Source organism: Nanorana parkeri, unplaced genomic scaffold (genome assembly GCF_000935625.1).
Source record: "Nanorana parkeri isolate BGI_ZX_2015 unplaced genomic scaffold, ASM93562v1 scaffold1303, whole genome shotgun sequence".
Lineage (NCBI taxonomy): Eukaryota > Metazoa > Chordata > Amphibia > Anura > Dicroglossidae > Nanorana > Nanorana parkeri.
This window is the reverse complement of record NW_017307571.1, coordinates 277,712-282,331: the sequence shown is the minus strand read 5'-3', so window position 1 is coordinate 282,331 and position 4,620 is coordinate 277,712. Positions and strand designations below refer to the sequence as shown.

The window sequence follows — 4,620 nt, the reverse complement described above, 5'->3', positions numbered from 1 at the left end:
TATGCCAGCAGTTCTCAACCTGTGGGTCGGGACCCCTTCGGGGGTCGAATGACAATTTGGCAGGGGTCGCCGGGAGTCTCCCACTATTAGATAGCAGCTCCCGGCCGCCTGGGAGAGAAACACTTTTTTCCCGGAAAGGTTTAATCTGCTCGATCGAGCAGAGTAAACCTTTCGCTGCGATCGTTTTTTTTTTTATTTCTGACATCGGAGCCCCGGCCGCCGTAAGTCAGAAAAAAATAAATAAATCAGCATTGGAATGCATTGCTAGATTCCTATTGGCTATTTCACTTTGCAATAGCAAACTAGCTATTGCACCCGCCCACTGCTGCTGTCAATCAGCAGAGGGGGACCTGCAGTTCTCCATCAGGTCCCCATCTAGTGATTATTATCATCATTATTATTAATAAGAAAAGCTGACACCCTCGGCTTGTGTTATATGGTTTTCCATTTTAGCTGTTACAACAGTGGTTCTCAACCTGTGGGGGGGTCGCTGTGCGATTTCTGCTGTGCTAGGCGAGAGTCCTCGTCAGCCCTCTCCTAGCGCAGCAGTGTCAGTTCTCCCGCCACACCGCCAGATGTCGCTGCAGCAGCCGCGTCAACCCTAAATTTTACCGTTGGGGGTCACCACAACTTGGCAAATGTTACCAAGGGGTCCCGGCCCTAGAAAGGTTGAGAACCACTGCTATATGCCATATTATAGCAATATACACTGAGTGGCCAGATTATTATGACCACCTGACATTTGTAGGCAAATTAGCTATAATTTCATGCTAAAGTTGCTAGAGGGCCAGACCATTATAAATAGGGAAGCAGGTTGTTTACCACGACAGAAGTGATTTTTTTTTCTGAAGATACGGGTAAACAACGCAATTTAACAGCCTTTAAACGTGGGATGATTGTTGGCGCTCAAGCCATGGAGCGAGTATCAACAAAACAGCAGAATTCGTTAAATGTTCAAGAGCAGCTGTTGTTAAAGTGTTTAAAGACTGGACTGTCAGCCGAAAATCTAGGCCTGACCGTGCGAATTGTGGCCGTCAGCGACTAGTCAATGTTAGGGCAGAACGGAGAGTGGCAAGACTGGTACAAGACAACAGAAGGGCAACAGTGCAGTGTCAGATTCCTCGCATTACCTTTCAACATCTCGTGGAGTCACGAGGCGGCCCAACAAAGTCATCTCGTGGCCCAACGAAGTACTGATGGGGTGGTCATAATAATCTGGCCACTCAGTGTATATGGGGGTCTGGTGGGCTGAGTCACATGTGGCCCTATTAAATCTCTCTGGAAATTCAGCATCAAGATATTCTCACTATAGTTTCTAGCCCTGGTCCGTTGCCTGCCCTCTGCTACTCCTACTATAACAGGGGTGTTACCACTCCACTTTCAGCATGTGTGCAAACCTAGGAACTTGCCAGTTCTGTAGCTTTATTCCAGGAAACCCCAAGAGCCCTGAAACTCAGGGTGCTAAATCCTTAGTAACCCATCGCAGGGACCAAGCACTGTCACATAGGGAAAATGCCAAGCCCTATGTAAAGATTGACTTCTAGAGAGTCGCTATTTGCTCATGATGTTTGGGGGGCTCCAGCAGAGGATCATGGAGGCAGTTGACAATGTAGAAGATGTAGAGTTGTTTTGTAAATTAAAAATTAGATTTGTAACTTTTTTACTGTTAATAGTTTATGTACATTTTTTTTAAGGTAGGTGTAGCTACTTGTGTTCCCCATGGTCCCTGTGTGAATTGTAAAGTAGCCACCGCTCCAAGCTCAATGTCGTGATGGACTACAATCTCTCATTTAGTTTACTAATTTGTATTGAGATTGTATTCCATCACAGGAGTGAGCTTGGAGCGGTGTCTACTATACAACACACACAGGGACCATGGGGAGCGAAGGTAGCCATCCCCCAGAAGGAAGGACAGTGTCAGCACCAATTCAGAGATGATTTGAGGATCTACAGCCGAGTGATACACAAATAAGATAACATTTTTGTTAATAGTTAGGGTACTTGAATTATTTTTAAGGGTTTACTCCTGAGTTTAGTGTCACTAACATATTGCTGTGAACTGTGGGGCAGTGCACACGATTTCTGTCACCCTTCACCCTAGGAGTACCATATTAACAACCCCCCCACCTATGTCCCAAAAAACTCTAATCTGTCACATAAGGGAATACCAACCAAGCACACTCTTCTCACCTCCCACAATGCAGAGATTGATTGATCGATCGATCGATCATCAGGCACAATGCACATTTAATACATTGTTGGGAAAACAGGCATCTTCCTGTTCAGAAAACAGACAAGGTTTCCATGTGACAGAGCCATCTTGTGGTGGTAAGTAAGCACAGCTGACAGAAACATGCCCGATTCCAATGGCTATATTATATATTTTATTTCTGTGTCACAGAGCACCATATAGTAGGGGTCTAAATGTTTGTTTTTTTCAGTGCCGTTTGTGCTCTTTGCCAAGATGTGATCATCAGCGTTTCCTGTTAGTTGGAACAAAGTATATCGCTGAAGCTATAGAACAACAAAACCGGTACTGCACTGCTAAAGACATGCACCCCGCTTAAAGTAGACATGAACTCTAAATGAAGGAGATTTAGTTTGCTAAAGCAGGGTGTATCATAAACTGTCTTATTTTTTCATGAAAAGCCTATCCTTTGCTGCATCTCAATGCTGCTGATCTCCCGCAGCCTCAGTCACTTCAGGTATATGTATAGGCAGTTCAGGAATTGCGGTATGGCTTTTCTCAATGCAGATTTCCTGATGGTGACAACGGTGGACAATGTCTGTGTAATGTGTGCTGAAAAAGGGTACTTGCAAGCGTGATATCTATATGTCACGCTAATGGAATGCGAATAAAAATGATATTCCGAAGCAGAACGGTGTGCAGACGACATATCTTCTAGATTGAAAGCGCGATAGGTGACAATGCAGAAGAGCAATTGGGAGTGCATGTAGTCACCCTATACAGGAAGTGCCTGAAAATGTACCTTTAGGGCAGGATCAGCAGGTATTTTATATAACGTTACAGCTTATATAAAGCTTTTGAGATTTTATATTTCCTTTATACATATCATTTAAAGCAGACCTGTTTTTTTTTTTTTTAACAGTTACCCCAAATACAAAGAATTTGCCAAAAACAAATAGAAAAAAAAGGACATGCAATGTATACATAGCCTAGAAATATATTACCCCAAAACAGTGCATAATTAATGGCAAGCACTGGTAGACTGGGGTGCAAATAGGGTGAGAAGCACCAATCATAAATACATTTAAATCAGATAGTGACACAGTATATACCAGGATAACTAACCCACAATACACATATAAATGATCACACTGAGCTACATAATATATTAATAAACAAATAAAATAGCATATCCAATAGCCAAATAAGAAAAAAAGTGGGTGTCCAGGGCAATCCTGCCAGTCAACATTGTTCAGACTGCACACGTTCTGTGGCTTAAAGCCATTTTATAAGGACCACCAAGATTAGGGGAAGAAGAAGAAATACATAAACACCCTACCTAGAGTACATGATCCCTCTCAGCTGCCAAAGACACAGCTGATGATCGCAATCATCAGATCCCGGAAACCAGAAGTGATGTAATAGGCCATGCGTTCCAAATACCGGAAGTGCTTAACCTTGCATTCCAAACACAGGAAGTGCTATAACCTTGCATTCCAAATACAGGACGTGTTTAACCGTGCATTCCAAATACAGGAACTGCTGTAAATATGGCACTTATTGAGAAGTCGAGCTGCTAAAAATAAACAACATTGGGGTATCAGAACTGCAATAGCCAAGGGTCAAAGCATTATAGCGCAATATCATTATATTTTGTTCAATGATCAGCACTGCTGATATAGTTATAGTACCATAAAGTGGGTAATAGTGACACCTACTGGTGAAAAACGCGAAATAGCATGTAAATACCTGACTATAGACAAAATGAGTCCTCATAATAAGGAAAACTTGAAATAATACCAATACCATGCCTCAGCTGGAAACTGGATGTTTGAACATGATCGTTTTGCTGTGTTTTTGTCTTTCTAAAAACATTTAAACCTAGTTCAATCAAATATTGACTCATATAACAGTGAAACATAATTGTCCAAATTATAGTAACCTGCAGAATTTCTTCTTTCACCGTTTTGACTGCTACAATGTAAAAAAAAAAAACCCAAACTGATTTGATTTGCGAGGCTGTTATGCTGACCCACTGGCTTTAATACTTTTGAAGACCCAAAAGAAGTATCCAGATTCTAAAATAAAAATGTCACATTATTTGTATACTCGTCCCAGGTCTAGTGCTTACATACCAAAGCGAGAGGGGCCATATAAAAGGCAAGGCTATTAGCATTTTTCAGGAGGAGGAGTTAGCAATGTCAGAAGCATTGAGGCTATCATGAATTTCTTTTAAAAAGTGAAAGCAAAGCCCATTTATCTTCTTGGTCCAATATTACATAGTTACATAGTATTTGAGGTTGAATAAAGACATTAGTCCATCAAGTCCAACCTATTAGGATCTCATTAAGAGCCGATAGCCAACTGCGAAGTCAGCCCAGTTCTCCAGGGTATGTTTTAAAATTATAATTATGTAATTAGATATACTGTAA

General features: G+C 41.6%; 1 protein-coding gene across 1 annotated transcript in view; it reads right to left on the bottom strand.

Annotated features, from left to right (window-relative positions):
• Positions 1-3,604, bottom strand: part of RCAN3 (RCAN family member 3) — a 20,941-nt gene extending 17,337 nt beyond the window's left edge. The window contains exon 1 of the mRNA XM_018569205.1: positions 3,528-3,604. The gene's annotated coding sequence lies outside the window, so the exon portion shown is untranslated. The remainder of the gene's footprint in view (positions 1-3,527) is intronic.
• Between the last annotated feature and the right edge of the window lie 1,016 nt (positions 3,605-4,620).